The sequence below is a fragment of the Cnephaeus nilssonii genome, assembly GCF_951640355.1.
Source record: "Cnephaeus nilssonii genome assembly, chromosome: Y".
NCBI classification, from domain to species: domain Eukaryota; kingdom Metazoa; phylum Chordata; class Mammalia; order Chiroptera; family Vespertilionidae; genus Cnephaeus; species Cnephaeus nilssonii.
The window spans coordinates 9106714-9132698 of NC_137096.1; the positions used below are offsets into that span (position 1 = coordinate 9106714).

The 25985-nt window shown below is 42.9% G+C and overlaps 1 pseudogene across 1 annotated transcript; it reads right to left on the minus strand.

The window, feature by feature from the left end:
- Positions 1 to 1546: 1546 nt before the first annotated feature.
- LOC307096521 (melanoma antigen preferentially expressed in tumors-like) lies at positions 1547 to 2941 on the minus strand (annotated as a pseudogene). The gene is made up of 2 exons: positions 2847 to 2941; positions 1547 to 2085 (listed from the first exon to the last, which is right to left on the minus strand). The product of its transcript is annotated as a melanoma antigen preferentially expressed in tumors-like (transcript).
- Positions 2942 to 25985: the final 23044 nt, after the last annotated feature.

The following is a 25985-nucleotide window of genomic DNA, read 5'->3' on the forward strand; positions in this document are numbered from 1 at the left end:
AAGAAATGGTAAAATATGCTCCCAAGTTGATGGGCCCAAACAATAAGAGGGGAAGGAAGAACAAAATAAAGTAACGGCAATAAGTATGAAGGGCCAGGTGCTTTCTGTGGCAAGCTAGGAAGCAGCTTACACCCAGCAGAGAGAGACAAGCACATGAGTGGCTGGCACTGCATGAGAGGCAGTAGAAGGAGAAAAAGCAGTACTGACTCCCTCACATTAAGGGAGATTAGATGCACACATAGAGCCCTGCCCCTGGGCCTGGGTGTGTGGCCTTCTTCCCAGGTGTTCCTCTGGCAGGCCACACAGTAAGCCAAATGAGACAGCCTAGGGCCAGAATGCAGTGGCATGTAGACAGGGAGCCTGTTTCTTACTGGACAGCTGACTTTGCGTTGACTATGGGATCCACCCGCAGAGTATGACATCTCCCTTTCACTTGGTTGTATTGCCCCGCAAGGTGGCCCTCCATACCCACAACTGCCCAGAGTGATCTTCACCTGTGTCCATTTAAGTGCTCTCCGGGAACTGGCTTGGTGTTGTCCACTCTTCAGACACAAAACCCAGGACAAGTCTGTGGCTCAGAGCTGGTTTACGACCTCCTTGATTGAGGGGAAGGAGGGACATGTGGGGAGAGTCTTCTCACATTATGACCTAGCCTCCACAAATGGTTTCATATTCTTAGTACAGTACACGGATACTAAGCAAAGTTTTATGCCAGGTTAGCATTATGCTGAAAGGAATATAACTGTGTTTACTGGCCACAATTAATTGCATTCAAGCAGGGGCTGGATCCAGGGGGATGACAGGCATGGATTTTTGAGTTCAAGCCTCTGACTAGCTGGATGATGTCCCTTTCAGTACTGGGGTCTGACTTGTGCACAGGGAAGCTCTACCATGGAGCGGCCAAAGGCCAGTAATGGAGGCTCCCAGTGGGGATCAGTGTTTGAGTCCATGGCCCCTAGGAAGTTGTAGTTCAGTAGTGCTCAAAGGAGGCCACTCGTTCCAGCCCCTATGGATGCACCTTCTGTGGGTTGACCCACTGAACATTCACAGAGGTAAGGGAGGAGATACTGGTGCCCCAGAAGGACCACCAAACCAGAAAGGATAAATGGTGATGGATCTCCTGGAACCAACCTCACCAGACTAGTGTCTGTGCATCACAGATGCTCATGCACTCTTATTTAAACAGTAACTGCAGATGGGAGAATCGTGTTAATATGTCATAGAGGACACCAGATGGTTCACATTCAGTTCCCTTTATTACTGACATTTATTCACAACCATTCAAGCAAAGGTAATCCTTGCATCTACCTCCCAAGCCAGAATCCCTCCCCTCTAGAGATTCAGGTGCATATCTCTAACTCCTTAGAACCCATCTCCCCAAAGAAACCATCTGCCCCCCTGTCAGTATTTCCCCCCACCACTGAGTAGTTGTCTGAAACTGGCTGCTGGGTTCCTTTAAGATACACTTATGTCTGGGCTTCAGTGTCCAAGAGCCGAGAGTAAAGCCTATGAGATGTGCACCGAGCTAGACAGACATGTATCAGGGTCACATAATGGGGTTTGGGTTGTAGAAGATTCTACAGCCACAGTGAGGACAGGGGTAAGCACAGAACCATACCATGCCGGGCTGCCCCAACTCCTGGAACATATGTTTCAGCTTGGCATGCACCTGAGCAAGTCGGCCCAGGTGGATGGTGCTGCTCCTTTCCTCGTAACTCTCCAGGGGGGCAGGATACAGCACGCAATTCAGCTTGCTCAGCCCGATGATGTGGCGAAGCAGGTCCTCCCAGACGGTCATGCAGATGGTGTTTTCACAAAAACTTAGGGTCATGAGGTTAGAGCAGTGGCTCAGTGCAGGCAGGAGGACCATGATCTGGAGGTCCATGATCCCACACTCATCCAAGTCCAAGTCCTGCAGTGTGGGGGTGGCTCTCTCTAACAGAAATTGAGGTTGGTCAGGTTGAGCCTCCTTAATTCAGGACTCTCACCTGGCTGACATTCAGGTGCTGAGAGAGATGTCTCAAGTCACTTTCTAAAAGCAGGCAGTTCGTGATGGACAGAGTCTCCAAAGGCTTCTTCAGGCAGCTGGGAGATATAGAGCAGTTAGGTGAGGGGGGGAGGACCTTGGGGGAAGAGCAATATGAGCATAAGGCAGGCCTTAAGGTAAAGAGGCCCATGTCACCAAAGTCTAAAGTCTTCCAGATGATGATCAAACACAGGATGTTGCACAGTGACAAGTGTGATTCATGTCAGTGCAAATTTGAGTGGAATCTTTTCTCCATCTCTTATCTGCTCTGTGAGGATTTCAACTGGATGAAACCTCATACTCTCCATTTGCTCATCTGTCACCAGGAGCACATCATACACCCCCACCCTCATACACACAGGTATTGTGAGCATGAATGATGGTAGGTAAATATGGGAGGAGCTCAGAATGGAGCCTGACACAATGTCTAAAGCAGGAAGCAACCAGTGAAGTTTGGTATTGGAGACATGACCCAAAATGCCTTCAATTCAGGTTCCCTTCCAGCCACAGCCTGGGTACCTGTCACCCTCATCTCTTAGCCCATGAGGCTACTGGCATAGTTGCAGAAAGGGCTAATCTGGACACGGTCGGGCAACATCCAGTGGGGGCTGCCACCCTGCAGGAACTTAGATCACTGCATCATCTACAAACTACCTATCCTTTTTCATGATACCTCCCTCCAGAATCCTGCATTTACCAGGAATTCCCTTAGCAGGAGCCTTTGGCAAGCCTTGGCAGACAGGTGATTCGAGGCAGGTTTGGATTGAAAGGCTGCCATCACCAAATAGCTAAGTGTGGACCTTAACCCCTGAAACCTCACCTCTGATGGGCTTTCCTCTCTTCACTGCCATCTTCACTTGGTTCCATTGCATAATCTTCCCTCAGACACCACTTAGAAGATTCCCAAGCTACCATCACTGGCCCGAAACCCCCTTTACTTCCATTCCTAGCAAGGAGTCTCTTTAATAGCATCTTTCTTAGTTCATACATCCTACCTTAGTCTGGCGGGGCGGGGGGTTTACTTGACAACATGCAAGGTGGCAGAGCAGTGAACAAGACACTGAGTGTGTGGACCTTCTGGTGACTCAGGCTCTCTAGCACTGCTGATGGACAGCACATAGGAGGTCCTGTCACTGTGGACTGAAATGAGAAGGAGCTCGCTCTGGTCTGCAGGGAAACCTCACCACCCCTCACCTGAGCATCTGGTCCAGGCAACCTTGGAGGAAGGAGACATCATCAAAATAGATCTCCTGGAGGTGAGACTGGCTGAGGAACTGAGAGGTGACCAGGTTAACACACTGCTCCTCCTGCTCCAAGGTGGTATGAGAAAACATAAATTCGTGGGAGAGGAGGAACCGATGCAGATTGACCATCAGGCCCAGGTAAGGAGCGAACTTTCTCAGAGTGGACAGCTTCCAGGTACAATTTAAAACCTTCAGCTTCTTACAGCAAAGGTGCAGCAAACCTCTCCTTTCGCTGACTTTCTTAATCAGGTACCTGAGGGACTCATCAAGGACACCTTTCATGAGGCAAAGGTCTACTAACACCCACACGGGGGCCAAGGGTGGCTTTGGCCCTGCCCTTAAGCTATCCACTTTCACCCTTTTTCTCATGGGCTGTGGGGCCTCAGGCTCCAGCAACGAGCACACATCAGCTCTGGTTCCGGCTCACAAGATCCAGAAATCCTGATGAGCTCCCCTCTGTAAATTGAGCATCTGCATTTTCCATCTCCTGCAGAGAAAATAGGATGTAGCCTGGGATGAATTAAGATAATAGCGAATGAGACTATGGCCTTGAGTCTGGAAATCAGCTGCTCCTTGCACTACTGGGATCCTTCATGGTCCCCATTCCTGGTACCTTTAGGTGCCACTAGGAAGGGTGGACTCATGTCCCTTCGGTCACCCTCTGCATCTTCATCAGTCCTATATATGCGAAACCTGATCTCAGAATGACCACAGCAGTACTTCAAGGCCTCCCTGAACTCTCTCCTTGGCCCTGCACTCTCCCGTATCCCAGATGTAACTGATCAAATCCCCAGGGCCCAACCAGGCTGCTGAATCCCCCTCACCTGGGTCGAGTCTCCTGGGCAAGCGGGACATCCAGCCCATCGAACTCAGCCTGCAAGATATCATGGTAAGGCTCCCTATGGTTCATCAGGGCTCCCAGAGGGAGGCAGGGGAAGGGCCAAGCCTGCTACATGGCCTTCAGGACTTTGCTGTGCTTCCCGGCCAAGGCTGCTGTGAACAGAAATGGAAGAGCTCCATAGGCAACCACTCCACCGCAGTGATGGCCGAGGCTTCATCCCTCAGCTGGCTCTGGCATGCCAGGTCTAGGAGTCTGCGTGGAGCCTGGAAGTTCATCCTGATGAAGTGGCTCTTAAAGACATCCTGGGAAATGGTTGGGAGCAAGGTATCATGTCAGGCTGAGCATGAGCAACCCCATTTCCTCTCAGTCCAGAGAAACCATCTGAGGGTCAGAGGCACTGCTCTGGTAACAACTGGAGCGTCCCAATTTACCCCAATCCGGTTTTCTGCTTAGGGGCCGAAAAGCCACTCAGCCCTGCCTCTCCTAGGCTTCCTGGCAGGACAAGCACCTCACCAGGCACCAAGGAGTGGTGAGGTGGCCACTGGACACCTCCCACATCTACCCACTATCTACCTGTAATTCTGCTGTGCAATGAGTAATGGGAAACCAGAGAGATGGTCCCACCATTTTCAGGGAAAATCTTTCCAGGACTGAAAGCACCTGGAATAGGCAGCAGCCCCTGGTCCCGCACCACCTCTTGCTAAGCTCCAACAAATAAAACAGATGGGGAAGATTAAGGAACACCCACACAATGCGTACATTGTGGCCTTTGATATGTTTTAAGTGAGAAAGCGTAAAAGCAGCACAAAAGTTTTCTAAATAATCGGGGAGCTAGAGGTGAGAAAAATAACCATTAATTCCGAGATGTACATTTTATTGTGTGTCCCTTCTATGAATATTAGAATGACCACTTAGTCCATGACAACAGAGGGCTCTCAGGTCACAACTAAACCTCCTCTCAAAAAGTGACTGCAAGCCCTGGTCAGTGTTGCTCTGTTGGTTGAGCATCCACCCTTGCACCCAAAGGAATCTTGCAGGCTCCATTCCCAACCCCCAGTATAGGGTGGGCAGGAGACCGCTGTTGGATGTTTCTCCCATCAATGTTTTTCTCTCTCTTTCTCCCTTCCTCTCTTTCTAAACATCACTTGGCTTTTATGAAAGACCTCCCTTAAGATCTGTTGTCAGACACACAGCCTGGCCGCTAAAATGCTAAAAAGGATTTTGCCAATTTGGCCTACAATAGGTTCCTTAGGGATATTCTACTTTCAGATAGCAGGAAAATTTGCCCTGAAAATCTCTATGAATGGGATATATCAAACCAGAAATCAAAACATTTTGGATTATGGCTAACCTACATCTAGAGGCAAAGGCAAAGTCTGCTTATTTTTTAGGATAAAATGACAATTCTCTGTGGGATCTTGGCCTGCAAGTCCTTGAGGACCACCTTAGGCTCCTGACTCACCAGAGTGGACATGGTGCAGGGAGCCCTCTGCTCAGACTTGGGCAGTGACTCTCATGCTCTAGCCTCAGATCCCTCCTCAGCCTCCTCAGAAACCATTATACCCCATCTGGCCTCACCTTCTTTTGAGGTCCTAGCTGAAATGGCAACTTCCAACTGAAAGCTGAACCTTAGTACTGGATCTCCAGGCAGTTAACATGATTGGGTTTTGCACTCTATACACCTCCAACTGAATCCTAGGTCCATTCATGAAAGGAAAAGAAAATGAAACCAACCTGGAAGTAGACTTGATGGGTTGTTGGTACCACATCTAAATTCACTAACGTTCCTGTTAACACACCATTAGGCAGACAAGGTATCCTCTCAAGAGAAAAAAGGTATACAATGCAACAGTATTGAGTACCAAATAGTCCCTGACACTTGATGTTACCTCAATTGCAAATACGTGCCCATTCAAAGAGGAACAGAGGGACAGTTGGTCTTCCAGATTTTGAGGATAAAGCCTTCCCCAAAGGAGGTATGGCCAAAAATCACATCTAGGGATTGATCAGGAGAATGGATGGGTGCCAGTTTGTATGGGACCAAGGGACAAGGTGCACCTTTGGGAAACTCAAAAACCCTGACCAGATGAGCTCAGCAAACTGGCTTGAGAAAATTAAATGTAAAAATGTGGGCTGTGCAGAGGCCAGAGGAGAGGTGTGGCAGGGGAACCTGGGAAGTGGCATATCCAATTCTGAAAGCCATTGAGGGGCGAAAGTGTTGGGTTCTTTGGAATCTTGGTGGCACAGAGAAAAATACACGTGGACCAAAAGACCTATGTAACCTTATCAAGAAGCTGCTTCCAGAGGGCATTCTCTTTGGCTCAGGCCTCCTCTTTCACATCCCAACCTTCCACAGGCAGCACATTAGGCCCAGGCATGTTCTAGGGGCCTGGCCCTAAACATGACTGCCAAAGTCTGTATGGATAACTAATGTTTGCTCATCCCCAGGGAACAAACCATGCAAATTGGATTCAAAAAGCTCCTTCTGGGCCTAAAATTCTCACTCAGATTGTGAGGGAAGTGTGTTCTCTCTCAGGTCTCAGCACAATGCACACATACACCTTCCCCTTCAAAGATCTGAAGCTGTATTAGAATTTGGCTTATAAAGATCTGCCATAATTTGGGATATCCCATGCTGCACTGAGTCACACATTGGATCTTTTGAAATTGAGAGAGACAAACATAGAGAGATTGAGACAGAGGAGAGAGAGAGAGACAGAGAAAGACAGAGAGAGAGGGGTGGGGAGAGAGGGAGAGAGAGAGGCACAACTTTTCTGCAGGCTCTTATCTACCCCCTGCAATGTGATGCCCAAACAACTCTCATATTCCAGGGAGAGGGACCATGTGACAGATTAGCACAGTGGTGTTCACCAGAAAAGTCCAGACTGGTTGATTAGATTTCTGGAAGAGGTTCAAACTGTAATGAGTTTAGGAAGTTAATATAGACTTGTATCCTGGGCTTTTAGCAAGAGCGGTGGTACCTGGGGACTGTATTACTCTTTAACACCAACATTACATGCACCAGGCAGAAAGTGAAAAATTGTAGGACACTAAGCTCAGGAAGCTTCTATGAGATCCCAGAGTCCAGGATATACATGGAGGCAGGAGGGACCACTTAGAATGACCTAGAAACAAAGTCTAAGCTGAACATGTCGTCTTCAAGAGCAAGAAACATTCCTCTTTCCACCCCCATGCAGAGCCTGCTTTCCCAGGGCATGAGCTCTGGCACTGGAGGCAGGAACACATGTGCATCAAGGGCTGTCCTTCCTGCCCAGTATTGGACCAGCCCCGCTGACTCCCAGCACCCACACATGAATCTGGGGGATGTTTTTACCATATTCTGGTCACCTACCACCTACCCTCATCATGGCTCTCACTTATGTTCAGCCCAGAGCAGTCTCTGAGCATATGATTCCTACTGGAATCCAAAGGCATATGCTCTTTCAACAATTTCTTTTTTTGGAGCAGGAGGGTGGTCCTTAGAATGTGCTCTCAAGGCTGAGAGCCCTCTATTTGCATTCCTGGAATGTCAGCCAACCACTCATGATCCTGATGCTGGGACACCCACTATTGACAGAAATCAGGAGTTCCCCCCAATTCATCTGAGCTGTTTTGGAGAACATGACATGCTCAATGTGCAGAAGGAAAAACAACATCCCAGCTGCTTTCCTGGATCCAGAGAGGCTCTGAGTTGGCTGCAGGATGCCCTTCCTGGGTTCCAGAGCAAGCCCTGCATCTGTGGACCTTCACAGGCCCTGGGGATCAGTCCCTATGCATGGGCTTTCCCACATTAAGCTCTCCTAACCCAGGCTTTGAGCAGACATGCATCCACCAAACTGGACATCCTCGACAGAATAGACACATTCCTAGAAAAATATAAGCTTCTAAAACTCAATCAGGAAGAATAAAAAAAAAAAAAAAAACACACACACACAACATGAATAGGTCGATAACTAGTGATAAAATGGAAACAGTAATCAAAAAGCTTCCAGCAAACAAAAGCCCTGGACCAGATGGCTTCACAGTGGAGTTTTCCCAAACATCAAAGAAATTAAAATAAATACTTCTCAGACTATTCCAAAAAATGCAAGAGAAAGGCATACTTCTAAGATCATTCTATAAAGCCAGCTTTACCTTAATAACAAAACCACCTAAAGACACCACAAAGAAAAACAATTACAGGCCTATATCCCGGATGAACATTGATGCTAAAATCCACAGCAAAATTCCAGCAAACCGGATGCAGCATTACATCAGAAAGATCATACACCATGAACAAGTGAGATTTATTCCAGGGATGCAAGTCATGTACAATATCCACAAGTCAATAAATGTGATATGTCACATAAACAAACTGAGAGACAAAAATCAAATAATCATATCAATCGATGCAAAAAAGGCATTTGACAAAGCTAAACACCTTCTCTGATAAGCCCAGCAAAGTGGGACTAGAAGGATCATAATAACAGCCTTATATGACAAACCTATGGCCAACTTCCTACTCAATGGGTAATAACTAACACCATTTCCCTTAAGAACAGGAACAAAACAGGGATGCTGCTTTCACCACTCCTGTTCCACACAGGATTAGAAGTGCTAGCCAAAGTGATCAGACAAGAAGAAGAAATAAATAGCACCCAAATTGGAAAAAAAAATAAAGTAAAATTGTCATTATTTGCAGATAACATGATTCTGTACATAGAAAACCCTGAAGACTCCATCAATAATTATTAGACTTAATAAATGAATTTGGCAATGTAGCAGGATACAAAATTAACGCCATGATATCTATGGCATTTTTATACACCAACTAGAGAATCTACATCTATGGCACCCACCTTACAGCTGTGAACCTGAGAATACAGGTTATCAATGGTGCAATCACGTGGATTCAGAGGAGCTCTACACTCCCTCACAGAAAGGTCAGATTTTGCCTGGGATAAGGTGAGGTTCATGGACCTAGCAGGAGAGAGAAACTCGTGTACAGCGGGAGGTGGAGAACCTGGGGAAGTCTGTGCCCAGAAAAATCCGTGGCCCTTGTGGCTGGCATGATCCCTGAATGTGGAAGGGGGTCCTCAGAGCTGCTAACAGAAGAGAACTCTAAAAAGCAACCCATTTTAATCTGGACACAAAAGGACAGCCTAGATATTTTAAAAGTGTGCCAGCTGCTTAGACACAAGAGGAAAAAAGACTGCACAGACTTGCACCGCAGCCCTGGAGTTCTCACACTTACTCTGGCTCTTTTTTTTCTTCTTTTTTTTTTTTTTTCTCTTTAAGTCCTTGCTTCTGATTACTAAGCCCAATACATAGGTTCACCAAATTGGGGACAACCAAAGAGACTGCAGGGGAAAGTTGTTTTTCTGGAACCTGGGGATCAGAGCGGGGAATAACCATCAGAGAAACAGCTCTAGGGCAACCCACTCCCACAAACAAAGTATTAAGTGCCACAGGAAAAACAAAATCTAAACACCAGCTAGAGAGAACCTATAGTCCTGGAGGTCAATCCAGAAACACTGTCACCCAGGGGTTGAATCACAAATGGACTCTTGTGTAAACACAAATAAAGGAATACAAGAAATAGAGATGTACTGCCTGCTTAAAACTCAGGACTGACTTACAACACAGAAGAGCAGTGGAACTCAGGGAACTTCAACACTGTCCTGACTAGGAAACAGGCGTGCCAAACAGAACAGTAGAGGAAGTGAATGACCTTCACTACTGCACATTTTTTATTTTTTTCATCTTTTAATAAAGAAACTATTTTTTTTCTTTTTTCCTCACTTGATTTTACCTTTTTAATTATTACATTTTTATTTTCCATCAGCATTATTACTACTACTATTTTAGATTTTTTTAAAGTGTCATTTTACTTTTTCTTTATTTTACTTTGGGATTAGTGTTCTACATTCTATTTTCATCTTTCCTTTAGCATCATTTTATTCTACCTTAAATTTACCTTTATGCCATCACTCTCTTACTCACTTTTCCCCTGTTGTTGTCCTGTTTCCCTTACCCTATTTCTGCTTTAGATTTTCGCTATCACTTCATTTTACCGCTCTTAAAATTTCACCCTACTTATATTCCAATCCCCTGCTCCAAGTCCATACACACCTCTCTCATCTCTTTCTTCACTTTCCAATATTTTTTCTCTCTTTGTTGTTTGCTTGATTGTTGATTATATTAATTTTGCTTGTTTGTGAGATTGTTTTGCTTATTCCTTTTTTTTCTTTTTTGTTTTTGTTTTTTGCTTCTGTTTTCCCTGCCCTCACTTAATATTAGTTCTTGTTTGTAGTGTGCATTCATCTCCAGGTACTTGTTGCTGGAATTTGTTGGGATTAGTGTCTTTTCTAATCGAGTTTTCTCCCCATATATATTCTGTTCCCCTCTTCTTTCTTATTCTCTTTGTCTTCTCTGTTACTTTTTTATCCTTTTCCCAATTTCATTTTTGCATTCCATTTCTTTTCTCTCTTCTTCTTTCTCTCCTACCCTGCAATTCACCTTTCCCTGTTGGTCACCTTTATTTGGGGTTACTAATATCATGAATACATTTCTGTTCGGTGCCTTGTGCATTGTACCTGGTTGTGTTGTATTTTGTGCCTTTAAATGAATGCAGGAGAGAGAGAACTATGTAACCAGACATCTGGAAAAGTAAGATCATGGGGATCCAAAGAAACAGACCGCACATGAAAGAAAAGCAGGCATCACCAGAAAAGGAATTAAACGAAATAGAGGCAAGCAACCTGTCAGAGAAAGAATTCAGAGAAATGGTCATAATGTGGCTGAAAAGAATGGAAGACAAACTCAACAATATGTGCAAGAACCAAGAGGAAATGAAGAAGAACCAAGAAGAAATGAAAAATGACATCGCTGCTGTAAAGAACTCCATAGAAAGCATCAAGAGTAGATTAGAAGAGGCAGAGGACCGCTTCAGTGAGCTAGAATACAAGGTAGGAAAAGTACCCAAGTAGAGAAGCTTCTAGAAAAAAAAAAAAAAAAAAAAAGGAGGAGAGCCTAAAGAAACTTTGGGACAGCTCAAAACAAAACAACATCCACATAATAGAGGTTTGAAGGAGAGGAAACTGAGCAAGGAACAGAAAACCTGTTTGAAGAAATAATGACAAAAAACTTTCCTGATATATGGAAGAAAACCACACACAAATCCAAGAAGCTCACAGAGACCCAAGCAAAATGAACCCCAAAAGAACAACCCCACGGCACATTATAATAAAACTAGAAGCCCGGTGCACGACATTAGTGCACGCAGGGGTGGTGGTGGTTTCTCTCAGCCTAGCCTGCACTCTCTCCAATCTGGGACCCTTCTAGGGATGTCTGGCCCTTTTTAGGTGCGATCCCGGTGGGACTGGGCGTAAACGGGCAGTCGGGCATCCCTCTAACAATCCAGGACTGCTGACTCCCAACTGCTCGCCTGCCTGCCTTCCTGTTTGCCCCTAACTGCTTCTGCCTGCCAGCCTTATCACCCCTAACCACTCCCTTGCCAGAATGCTTGATGTCTAACTGCTCCCTGCCAGCCGGTTTCCCCCTAACTTCCCTCCCCTGAAGGCCTGGGTCCCTCCCAACTGCTCTTCCCTGCAGGCCTGGTTGCTCCCTAACTGCACTCCCCTGCTGGCTTGAAGGTCCAAAACTTCCCTAAATTGCAGGCCTGTTTCCTACCAACTGCCCTCCCATGCTGGCCATCTTGTGGTGGCCATTTGTGTCCACATGGGGCAGGATCTTTCACCACATGGGTGCAGCCAACTTGTGTGTTGCAGTGATGGTCAATCTGCATATTACTCTTTTATTAGATAGGATAGAGGCCTGGAGCATGGGTGGGGCCAGCTTGTTTTTCCCTGAAGGGTGTCCTGGATCAGGGTGGGGGTACCGTTGGGGCGTGGGGCGGCCTGGGCAAGGGGCCTGTGGTGGTTTGCAGGCCGGCCATGCCCATTGGCGACCAGGCGGAATCCCTGGTATCTCGGGTATATTTATCTTCTACAATTGAAACTTTGTAGCCTTAAGTGGAGCCAACACTCCTGCTTGCTTCTTAGTTGTAGCCATTTCTGTTGGAATTTATGTATCTTCTATAATTGAAACTTTGTAGCCTCAAGTGGAGGCCTGGGTCAGCCAGGGTGTGCAGAAAGCTTGGCTTCCTCCATTATCAGGGGCAACCCTAGCCTCCTGCTCTTTCCAACTCCGTGGCTGCCACCATTTCTGTTTGGATTTATGTATATTCTGTCATTGAAACTTTGTAGCCTTGAGTGGAGGCCTAGTCCGGCAAGGGCAGACAGAAAGCTTGGCTTCCTCCATTACCGGGGAAACCCAAGCCCCCCTCCTGCTCTCTGTGGCCATAGCCATCTTGGTTGGGTATATTTGAATATTCGCTCCTGATTGGCCAGTGGGTGTGACTTGTGGGCATTGCTTGTGGGTGTAGCGGAGTGATGGTTAATTTGCATATCACTCTTTTATTAGATAGGAAGGAGGATTGGCTAACACCAAGGAAAATGTAAAAATCTTAAACGTGGCCAGAGAGAGACAGAAATTTACCTACACAGGATCCCATATCAAACTAGCAACTGATTTCTCAACAAAAACACATTAGGCCAGAAGGGAATGGAATAAAACATACAAATTCGTGCAAAGCAAGGGTCTGAATCCAAGAATACTGTACCCAGCAAGGCTATCAATCAAAATTGAAGGTGAAATCAGGAGTTTCACAGACAAAAAAGGACTAAGGGAGTTTATTACCACCAAACCAGTAATGCAAGAAATGCCAAAGGGTCTGCTGAAAAAAAAAAAAAAAAAAAAAAAGAAATCAGAAGCGAAGAAGGAACACAGGGGTAAAGAATAAAAATGGTGACAAATAAGTACCTATCAATAATAACTTTAAATGTAAATGGATTAAATGCCCCAATGAAAAGACATAGGGTAACTGATTGGATAAGAAAACATGACTCCTATATCTGCTGTCTACAAGAAACCCACTTCAGAAAAGAAGAAGCACACAGACTGAGGGTAAAAGGATAGAATAAGGTTTTCCAGGTGAATGGAAATGAAAAAAAAAAGCTGGGGTAGCAATACTTATATCTGACAAATTAGATCTCAAAATGAAAGACATAAAAAAAGATAAGGAAGGCCACTTCATAAAACTAAAGGGAGCAATTTGACAAGAAGAAATAATACTGGTAAACATATACGCAAACAATACAGAAGCACCCAAGTACATAAAAAGACTCCTGGAGGATCTCAAGGGAGAGATTGACAGCAATACAATCATAGTAGGAGACTTTAATACCCCACTATCACCATTGGAATAATCCTCTAAAAAAAATAAGCAAAGAAACATCAATCCTTAACGACTCACAAGACCAGATGGAATTAATTGATATCTTCAGAACATTTCACCCCAAAGCCACAGAATATACATTCTTCTCAAGTGCACATGGGTCATTTTCAAAGATAGACCAAATATTGTGTCACAGGCAAAGTCTCTTCAAATTCAAGAAGATATAAGTCATATCAAGCGTCTTCTCAGATCACAGTGGCTTAAAACTGGAAATCAACTACAATAAAAATAATCCAAAAACATCAAATACAAGGAGACTAAACAGCATGCAATTAAACAATCACTGGGTTATCAGAGAGATCAAAAAAGAAATAAAATACATCAATACAGCAAATGACAATGAAAACACAACAATCCCAAATATATGGGACACAGCTAAAGCAGTCTTGAGAGGGAAGTTCATTGCTCTAAAAGCCTACAGTAAAAAACAAGAAACAACAGTAATAAATCACATAACCCTACAACTCAAAGTGTTAGAGAGAGAGCGACAAGAAAAGCCCAGTGGAAGCAGAAGGGAGGAAATAATAAAGATCAGAGCAGAGATAAATGACATAGAGACAAAAAAAGAAAAAGAAAAAGAAAAAAGAAAAAAAACAATACAAAAGATCAACTAACAAGAACTGGTTCTTGAAAGGATAAAAAAAGATTGATGAACCTCTAATAAGGCTCACCAAGAGGCAAAGAGAAAGGACCAAAATTAACAAAATCAGGAATGAAAGAGGAGAAATAACAACAGACCCCACAGAAATACAAGGATTTTTAAAAAATACTATGAACAACTCTATTCCAACAAACTGGACAAACTGGTGGAAATGGACATACTCCTAGAGAAATATAACCTTCCAAAATTCAATCAGAAAGAATCTAAATATCTCAATAGACGAATAACTATGGAAGAAACTGAAGTAGTCATCAAAAAGCTTACAGCAAACAAAAGCTTGGGGCCAGCCGGCTTCACAGGGTAGTTTTACCAAACATTCCAGGAAGAACTAAAACCTATTTTCCTCACACTATTCAAAAATTTCAAGAGGAAGGAACACTTCCAAGCTCCTTCTATGAAGCCAGCATCACCCTAATACCAAAACCAGATAAAGACAACACAATGAAAGAGAATTATTGGCCAATATCCCTCATGAACATAAATGCCAAAATTCTCAACTAATTCTACCAAATCGGATCCAGCAGTACATCAGAAAGATAATATACCATGAACAAGTAGGATTTATCCCACAAATGCAAGAATGGTAAAATATCCGCAAATCAATAAAGGTGATACATCACATAAACAAATTGAGAGATAAAAATCACATAGTTTTATCAATTGATGCAGAAAAAAGCATTTGACCAAATTCAACACCCTTTCTTGATAAAATCTCTCAACAAGGTGGGAAACAAGGATGATACCTCAACATAATAAAAGCTATATTTAATAAACTCACAGCTGACATCATGCTCAATGGGCAAAAACTAAAACCATTTCCCCTTTGAGCAGGAACTAGACAGGGATGCCCACTCTCACCACTCCTGTTTGACATAGTACTGGAAGTATTAGCCATTGTAATTAGACAAAAAGAAGAAATAAAAGGCATCCATATTGGAAAAGAAGAAGTAAAGCTGTCCCTATTTGCAGATGACATGATATGGTACATTAAAAAAAAAAAAAAAAACTGAAAGAATCCATCAAAAACTAATAGACTTAATAAATGAATTGGGGAATGTAGCAGGATACAAAATTAATGCCAAGAAATCCATGGCATTTCTATACACCAACAGTTGATTTACAGAAAGAGAGACTAAAAAAGCAATCCCATTTACCATCGCATCAAAAAAATTGAGATACCTAGGAATAAACTTAACTAAGGAGGTAAAAGAACTATACGCGGAAAACTACCGGACACTGAAAAAAGAGATAGAGGAAGACGTAAACAGATGGAAGAACATAACTTGTTCATGGATTGGTAGAATCAACATCATTAAAATGCCCATACTACCCAAAGCAATCTATAGATTCAATGCACTCCCCATTAAAATGCCAACAGCATATTTCACAGACCTAGAAAGAACTCTGCAAAAATTCATCTGGAATAAAAAAAAGACCCCAACTAGCCACAGCAATCCTGAGAAAGAAGAACAAAGTTGGAGGGATCACAATACCAGATATCAAGCTGTATTACAAAGCCATTGTTCTCAAAACAGCCTGGTACTGGCACAAGAACAGACATATAGACCAATGGAATAGAATAGAGAATCCAGATATTGACCCAAACCACTGTGCTCAATTAATATTTGACAAAAGAGGCATGAACATACAATGGAATCAAGACAGTCTCTTCAATAAATGGTGTTGGGAAAATTGGACAGATACATGCAAAAAAATGAAACTAGACCACCAACTTACACCATACACAAAAATAAACTCAAAATGGATACAGGACTTGAACATATGATGGGAATCCATAAAAATACTAGAGGAATACACAGGCAGCAAAATCTCACACATATACCAAAAGAACATCTTCACCGATACTGCTCCTAGGGCAATGGAAGCTAAAGAGAAAATTAACAAATGGGACTACATCAAAATAAAAAGCTTTTGCACAGCAAAAGAAATCATCAACAAAACAAAAAGAAAGCCCAATGTATGGGAGAACATATTTGCAAATGTTATCACTGATAAAGTTTTAATCTCCAACATCTACAAGGAACTTATACAACTTAATAAAAGGAAGATAAATGATCCAATAAAAAAATGGGCAATGAACTTAAAATCTTTTTCAAAGAAGACAGAAGGAAGGCCAAGAGACATATGAAAACATGCTCAAAGTCACTAATTATCCGAGAGATGCAAATCCAAACGACAATGGGGTACTATCTCACACCTGTCAGAATGGCTACCATCAACCAATCAACAAACGGCAAGTGTTGGCGAGGATGCAGAGAAAAAGGAACCCTCATGCACTGCTGGTGGGAATGCAGACCGGTGCAGCCACTGTGGAGAACAGTACTTTTAGTCAAAAGACTAAAAATGGAACTACCATTTGATGTAGTAATCCCACTTCTAGGAATATATCCCAAGAAACTAGAAACACCCATCAGAAAGGATATATGCACCCCTATGTTCATAGCAGCACAATTTACAATAGCTAAGATTTGTTAACAGCCTAGGTGCCCGTCAACAGATGACTGGATGAAAAAACTATGGTACATCAACACAATGGAATACTATGCAGTCACAAAAAAGGAGGAATTCTTACCATTTGCAACAACCTAGATGAAACTGGAGAATGTTATGCTAAGTGAAATAAGCTGGTCAATGAAAGAAAAATACCACATGATCTCACTCATTTGTGGATAATAAAGAACATTATAAACTGATGAACAAAAATATAGATACAGAGGCAGAAAAGCATCAAATAGACTGTCAAATTACATTGGGAAAGTTAGGGAGAGGTGGGGAGATAAGAGATCAACCAAAGGATTTGTATGCATGAATATAAGCATTAGCAATGGATGCAAAACACTGGGGGGTGATGGCATGTATGGTAGTGGAGTGGGGAGGCAATGGTAAAATATCCTACATAATAAAAAGGCAATATGCAAATTGCATCACTCCGCTACGCCCACGATTGGGCCGGCTGGAGGCGTGGGGGGCGGGACTCATGGTGGCCATTTGGCTGGCGGTAGGAGCGGGGGGCGGGGACTCGTGAGTCCCCGACTCCCGCTCCTCCCACCGGCCTTTAGGCCAAAGCTGCAGAAGGACCCATGGGGCCTGCGGAAGACGCTGGTGGTGGCCGATTGCGTGGCTGCTGGCAGCAGTTTTCCACCAGCACCAGTTTTCCTCTGGCCACCCGCTGATCGGAGCGCCTCCTGGATCAGAGTTCCTCTTGGTGTAGCGGATCACGCTGGCGAGAGGCGCTCTGATAGGCGGGTGGCCAGAGGAAAACTGGTGCTGGCGGAAAACTGCTGCCTACAGCCAGGTGAAAGTGTATTGCACGAAACTTCGTGCAACGGGTTTCTAGTGTACACATATAATACCTTAATTAAAAAAAAATGGGGAAAAAAGAATAAATAATTTCTCAATGTGAGCACAGAGGGAAGAAAGAAGTTGGTACAATGTGAGAAAATTCCATGTAAAGAGCAGAAAGCACCCTCTACCTCAATGCAAGAAATCACTAAGAAATTACGAAAAGCTGCAGTAAACTGTAGGAAATTCATTGAAAAGAAGTGTAAAGCATTTCTCAATGTGAGGCAATGTTGAAGAAAGGTATTTATACAATGCATGAAAATCCCTTCAAATAGAGCAGGAAGCACACTACAGCAAAGTGTTAAAAAACCACCAGTAATTCATTGGAAAGCAGCAGTAACTGATTGCAACTGGTTAGAAAACAGGTAAAAGTCACCTCTATGTGAGAAAAGAATGTAGAAAGAAGTTTGAAAAATGTGAGATATGCATGAAATAGAGCAGTTAGCATACTATAACTATGTTAGAAACCACTCTGTATTCACAGAAATGCAGCAGTACATGATACAATATCAGTGGAAAACAAGTATACATCATTTCTCACTGTGAGAAAAGAGGGAAGCTAAATTTCTGTACAATGCAGGAAAATCACATAAAGACATCTGTAACCGCAATAGAGCACATTGTTAGAAGCCCTAGGAATTCACTGAAAATCAGCAGTGACATACACTGAATAGAGAAGACAAGTGAAAATCACTTTGGAACATGAGGAAAGTGTCTAGAAAAGTGTTGTACAATGTGGTAATATCCATGAAAGAGAGCAGGAAGCAGAGTGTTAGAAACCTCTGGGTACTCACTGAAAAGCAACAGTAAACTATAGAAAAGAGCTGGAAAACAAGAGTAAATGATTTCTCAATGTGAGCACAGAGGAAAGAAAAAAGTTGATACAGTGTGGTAAAATCCCATGTAAAGAGCAGAAAACACACTATACCCAATATAAGAAATCACTGAGAATTTACGAAAAGCTGAGGTAACCTGTAGGAAATATTTGGAAAAAAATTGTAAAGCATTTCTGAATGTGAGGCGTGTTGAAGAAAGGTGTTTGTACAATGTGGGAAAATCACATAAAGAAAGCTGTAACCGCATTAGAGCAGTCTTAGAAGCCCTAGGACTTCACTGCAAATCATCAGTGTCTAACACCAAATAGAGAGAAGACAAGTGAAAGTCACTTAGGAATGTGAGGAAAGAGTCTAGAAAGGTGTTTGTACAATGCGGTTGAATCAATAAAAGAGAGCAATATGCACAACATAGTACAATATTAGAAAACAATGATAATTCACTGAAAAGCAAAAGTAAATGACAAAATAGCTAGAAAACAAGTGAAAAAATCACTTTGGAATTTGAGGAAAGAGTGTAGAATGGTGTTTGAGCACTAGGAGATATGTGCTGAAGAGCAATACATAAGTTAGAGCACACTTTTGAAAGCACTTTGAAATCAGTGAACAGCAGCTGTAATCTCTACAATACAGACGGAAAACAGGTGGAAATCACTTATGAACTTGAGGAAAGACTATACAAAAGTGTTTGACAATGTGGGTATTTCAGTGCTAAAGAGCAGAAACGCACCATAGCACAGTGTTACAAACCACTAGTAACTGAATGAAAAACACCAGTAACTTATACAAAATGCTTAAGACAAGTAAAAATCACATCGCTCTGTGAGGATAGAAATAAGAAAGGTGTTTGTAAAATGAGGTGATATCCATGAAAAAGAGCAGGATGCAACGTATAGCAGTGTTGGAAACTTCTGGATACCCACTGAAAATCAACAATAGACTATATAAAAGGGTTGGAAAACAAGAGTAAATCATTTCCCATTGAGAGCACAGAGGGAAGAAAGAAGATGGTACAATTTGGGAAAATCCCAGGTAAAGAGCAGAAAGCACATTATACCCCAAACAAAGAAATCACTGGAAAATTATAGAAAAGCAGCAGTAAACTGTAGGAAATACTTGAAAAAGAAATGTAAATCATTTCTCAATGTGAGGAAATGGTGTAGGAAAAAATGTTCTATGTCCTGTGGGGATAGAATGTTTTTACAATGTGTGGAAATGCCTTAAGTAGAGCAATAAGCACACTATATGAAGCACAGTGATAAAAACCTGATGTAATTCACTGAAAAGGAGCAGTAACTGATGCAAATGGTTTCAAAACAAGTAAAACTCACTTCTCCATGTGAGGAAAAAATATTAAAAGGAGTTTGTGAAATGCGGTGATATACATGAAATAGAGCAGTAAGAATTGTCAAACTATTCTAGAAAAACACGGTGAATTCACTTAAACTCATCAGTAAGTGATACAAAATTGTTGGAAATACATGTACATCATTTCACACTGTGAGGAAAGAGTGAAAAAGAGTTTTTGTACAACGCGAGAAAATCGCTTAAAGACAGCTGTAACCACAATGGAGCACAATGTTTGAAGCGCTAGGAATTTGATGAAAATCAGCACTGATGTACACCAAATAGAGAGAAGACAAGTGAAAGTCACTTTGAATGAGAGGAAAGAGTCCAGAAAGTTGAATATAAAAGTCTGTGAAATAATTAAAAAGAGGAATATGCACAATATAGCACAGTGATAGAAACCAATGTGAATTCACTGAAAAGCAGCAGTAAACAACAAAATACTTATAAACAAGTAAAAATCTCCTTTGAAAATGAGAAAAGACTCTAGAACGGTTTTTGAGCACAAGGAGAAATCAGTGCTGAAGAGCAATACCCACATTAGAGCTCACTTTTGAAAATATTCTGAAATTAGTGAACAGCACTTGTAATCTCTCCAAGAAATCACCGAGAATCATGAAAAGCTGCAGTAAACTGTAGGAAATACTTAGAAAACAAGTGTATATCATTGAAAACAAAACTAACTTCTCTATATGAGGAAAAATATAGAAAGGAGTTTGTAAAATGGGGGGATGTCCAAGAGATAGAACAGTAAGCATACTATAACTGTGATAGAAACCACTCTGTATTGACAAACACAGAAGTAAATGATACTAAATCTTGGGAAGACAAATGTACACCTTCCTCACCTTTAGGAAAGTGTGAATAAAGGTATTTGTACAATGCGGGAGAATCACATGAAGCTGTAACCACACTAGAGCACAGTGATAGAAGCCCTAGGAATTCCCTAAAAATCAGCAGTGATGTATACCTAATAGAGAGAAGATAAGTGAAAGTCACTTAGGAATGTGAGGAAAGAGTCTAGAAAGGTGTTTGTACAATGTGGTGATATCCATGAAAGAGAGCAGAAAGCAGAGTATAGCAGTGTTAGAAAATTCTGGGTACTCACTGAAAAGCAACAGTAACTTATATAAAAGAGTTGCAAAACAAGAAGAAATCATTTCCTATTGTAAGCACAGAGAGTAGAAAGAATTTGGTACAATGCAGGAAAATCCCATGAAAAGAGCAGAAAACACACTGTATCCCAATCTATGAAATCACTGAGAAATTATGAAAAGCTGCATTCAACTGTAGGAAATACTTAAACTGTTCACAGAGCAAATAAAGGGATTACATAGACACCCCCCTCCTAAGAAATCTCAGGGCTCTTTTAACTAGGGTAAAAAAATAAAGCACAATGGTTACCCAGCCAATACAGAAGGCAGGAGGAGGACGTCTCAGAGGTACAAATGGTAGCAACTGCCAGATGTAACAGAGATGAGGAAACCAAACATTCTTATGTTTCCATGACTCCCAGGGCTGGCCTGCAGGCACACCTTAAAAGGCCAGAGCCATGGAACAGGTCTTCAATAATTGAAGTCTTTCTATTGTAGAATGTCCTATTTGAGGTCTTAGACCAAATAGTCACTGTAATCCATCCGTGAGTTAAGTAGAAAAACTGGAAATAGAGCCGTGTTGATGGGGAGCAAGTCTCATGATAGGGAGCTAGTTCCAGGCCACCGGGTGGCCTCCCTGAACAGTCCTTGGACCAGGACCTTGGGGCGAAACTGACTTGGGCCCTGGCTGTCACCTGACTCTGCTTCCAGTTGGACCTTACTTTGGGAGGATCCCCGGGAGGAGAAAGAATGAGAGAAATGCTACCTCCCTCAGGCGCCCTTGCTGTGTACTGCCCTGATGGGAAAGGTGCAGGACACATTCTCTTGCCTTATTCCTGTGAAAAAATAATAAAGTGAGAACCTTAAACAGTCATTCCCAAAGAGCCCTTGACAAGGTCTTGGAACTGAAAATGGCCTTTTCTATTGTGGTGAGTCCTTGCAACTATTTCCTAGAGCATCCTGATAATACTTCACCCCCATAAACTGCTCATTGTGGATTTGCAAAGCTATGAAACCAGGAATTTCACACTTATGAGAACTCTGGGTACACTTGGCTGTCCGGGGAAGCTGGTAAGAGAGGGTAAACAGCCCACTCAGCAGCATCAGGATGGCAGCCAGAACCGCCATGGGGACGGTGCTGCCCATCTCTTGCTGGTCGGGCCTGAAGGGGATGTGTTAGGATGGCGGGAAGCATATGCCCTCTTCATTCATCACAGAGTGGTAGTCCATATCATAGCAATGAAGATAAATGCACCAGCTATGATGCTCAGGACTCCGGAAGCCAAGAAGAGATTGCAGGTGTTTTCCTTCTGAAGATGAGCCACGAACAGTCTCTGCAGGCCCATGACCATGAGCACTTTACACTGGAGAATGAGGAGGCTGGCGGCCAGCAGCAGGTGCTGAGCAATGCGAATATTCAGCTGCAGGTAGGTGTCACTGTAGGTGCAGAGGTGACACGCTATGACTTTGCTCTGGAGGCTGTTGGACTGGTAAGTGCAGACCTTCCACATTCATACACAGGCCAGCCCCGGGGAGGGGGTGGAGTTGTTCTCCATGTACCAAACCTGCCACTCAGCCAGTCCCATGCAAGTCATGGAGAAGATCCATCCTAAGGTGGTGACAATGAAACCCGCTACTTGGCAGTTGGCACTGTGGACCAGCGAGGTCATGACATTGTATCCAGGGGAACTGCAAAACAATGGAGAGGGTCATGGGGGTGGGACCCACCTGTCTGGTACCGCCCCCTGGGGATGAGCAAGGCTGTATTGGAGAGGGAAATTCCATATTTCAGAATGGAGATACTTGACCCCCATGCTCTGTTGGGCAAGGGTCCTTGGGCAATTTTTACTGAAAGCCTTAAAATATGCAGACTTTCACCCTGCAGGGTTCCTATGTCCTTAGAGCGTCTTCTCAACAGGCCAAAATTGCTAGTTCAATCCCTGGTTTCTTTCTGGTCAGTGCACATACAAAAAGCAACCAATGAAAGCATCTGTAAGTGGAAGACCAAGTCAATGTTCTTTCCTCCCTCCCTCCCTCCCTCCCTCCCTCCCTCCCTCCCTCCCTCCCTCCCTCTCACCTAACTCCCTTACTCCCTCCCTACCTCTCTCCCTCCTTCCCTCTCAACCTTTCTCCTTCTCTCCTTCCCTCCATCCCTTTTTCCTTTTTTCCTTTCCTCTCTTTCTTCCCCCTCTCTGTCTCAAAATTCAACAAAAATATGTTCAAACTTTCAAAGAGGCAGTTCCACTTATGGGCATTTGTTGAAAGACCCAATTCATATTGGCTACAAATAATTTACAATAGAGATGGGCATCACAGCACTGCGTGACATTGAACATGCAGTGCTGTGATGCCCATCTCTATTGTAAAATATTTGTAGCCAATATTAATTGTAGCCAATAATATTTGTAGCCAAGTAGGGTTTGGTGAAATAATGTATGCTACAACCATACAATGGAGCTCCATACCAAACTTACAAGTGCAGCCAAGTCGCACTTGGTGTGATGTTTGTTGTCTAGCCCTTCTCACCTCGCATAATGTTTTCAAGGTTCATCTGTATTATAGCTCCTGGGAGCAGATCATTCCTTTCAATGGCAGAGCCGTCTTCCATTATATGGATGTACCACAGTTTGTTTATCCCTTCGTCAGTTTTTGGACATTGAGATTAATTTAAATTTTGGCTCTTACAAATTCCATTGCTGTGAACATGTGAGCCTAAAATTTGCATGGTGTATGTTCTCATTTCTGGAGTGTAGATAGGTAGGAGTGAGACCTGTGCGTGGCTCATGCTGTAACTGTATGTGTTTAACTTTGAACAAAGTACTAAGCTGTCTCCCCAAGTGGCTGCACTTTTGCAGTGAATGTAGGAACTGCCTGTTGTGAGTTTTTTACATTCTCACCAGCTATACATTCAGGTTCTAATTTCTCCGCACCTTCTCCAACTTTTAATAGTTTTTGATTACACAATGGAATACTAGGCACCTATCAAAAACAAGGATCTCTTGCCCTTTGAGACAGCATGGAGGGACCTGGAAAGTATCATGCTAAGCAAAAGAAGTCAGTCAGAGAAGGACAAGTAGCTCATGATCTCACTCTAATGTGGAATCTAATGAGTAACATAAACTGATGAACAGAGTGGATCCAGAGACTTAGAAGCATGGAACAGAGGGCGGAGTCTTGGAAGAAAGGCAAGCAGAAGTGATTAGGTAGGAGGTAATTAACTGAGGAACTTGTTTGCATATGCAGAATGCATGAACACAGACAATAGGGTGCTGAATTCCTGAAATGTGGGACAGGATGTGCTGGAGGGGGTTGATGGGTGAAAAGGGGGACAATATGTAATCTTTCAACAATAAAGTTTAACAAAACACACTGATGAACAAAATAGATCCAGAGACATGGAAGCATAGAACAGAATGCCAAATCTCTGAGGGATGGTGTGTGTGTGTGTGTGTGTGTGTGTGTGTGTGTGTGTGTGTGTGTAGAGGTGGGTGGGTCGATGGGATGAGATTAACCATAGAATGTATATGCATAACACATGGATATAGGCAATAGTTCAGTGAATACCTGGGGTGGGTGCAGGGTGGAGGGAGTTAATGGGACAGGGAAAAAGGACATCTGTAATACTTTCAACCACAAAGAGAAATTTAAAAGTAAAATAAAATAAAAAAAAATAAAATGTAATGTGACCAAAGGGAAGATGTCAACAATATACCAAGTGCAAGCAGCATGTTAAAAACTTGTACAGACAATGGGATCAGAGGGACGGTGAGTTTTAAAGCTATTAATATTGTGCAGAATCACATTCATATAGAAAAGTGCACCAAATCTATGTGTACAGATCAATGACCTATCAAGGGATAAATACACCTATTGCCACCCCTCAGCATAAAAGAGGTAATATCTCTGGTTTCTTGCTTGTCTTTAGTTTTTCACCTCAGCAGGAATCCCCAAACACCTTGGTTCCCTTCTGCTTGTTTTTAAAGACAGGAATTGTGCCCAGGGCATTCCTGTGTAAATGGCTTCCTTTGCTCCATGACCTGAGGCTATGATTTCAGAGAGAAAGGGAGAGGAAGAGAGAGATATAGATGCATCAATGAAGAGAGAATATTATGGATCTGCTGCCTTCTGAACATCCCCTACTGGGGATCAAGCCCTCATCTATGGCATGGGCCCTGACTGGGATTTGAACCATGACCTCCTGGTTCATAGGTCGACACTCAGACACTGAGGCACAGTGACCAGGCTGATTTTTTAAATAATCTGTGGCTGTTCAAAACGTTCAGTTATTTATCATGAGCATAATATTTTGAAATAAAAACAATAAAAAAAAAACTTAGGAAGCAATGGAGGATCAATTCTGGCACACAAATATGTTTCAATACTTAGTATTAAAGTAATTAATTCCCTGTAGTACCCAGCAGACATGAGAGGAGAAGAGAATTAAGTATCATGGGAAAAGGTCATGGTGGGTTGAATTTAAAATGAAAATAAGATTCCTGGTTGAGGTGGCTTAGCTGGGTGGGCAATGTCCTTTGCATCAAAAAGTTGCCGGCTTGATTTCTGGTCATGACATATATCTGAGGTGCCAGCATGGTCCCTTTTAGGGGGCATGCAGGAAGCAGCTGACAGATGTTTCTATTCTCCCTCACTCTTCTTCTCTCTCTAAAATTCAGTTAAAATTCATAATACAAAATTAAAAATAAATAAAATGAGGATAAGAAAATTATAAGTGTGTAGCAGGATCTTATTTTTGTCCATTCTGAAATACACTGGGAAGATAAAACAAGATGGCATCTGCTGGGATTACCAGGGATATTTTTATATTTTAAGTTGGAGATAAATGGGGGCATGTAGAGCAATACAAGAATAGAAATGAACAAAGCGTGAACAGGAGTGGGCATCGAAGCCAGTGCATGGAGAGCTTTGAGGGGTTCGGGCTTTATTCTGAGGGGCCCCCAGTGGGAGGGATAGGAGGAGAGAATGCCGAAGCTGATAGCAGAAATTCCTTCTCATGGCCAGATAATCATGGAAGATGCCTTATTTATAAAGATCATTCCTTCGGGCCAGATAATCCTGAACAACTTGTGGAAGGAACACTTGAAATGGCATGGTGGGCCTGGTTGGTGTGTCTCAGTTGTTGATAGTCAACCTCTGAACCAGGAGGTCAAGGTTCAATTCCTGGTCAGTTGGATACTCTATTCTCAGTAGGAGTGGTGCAGTAGGCAGCCAATCCGTGTTT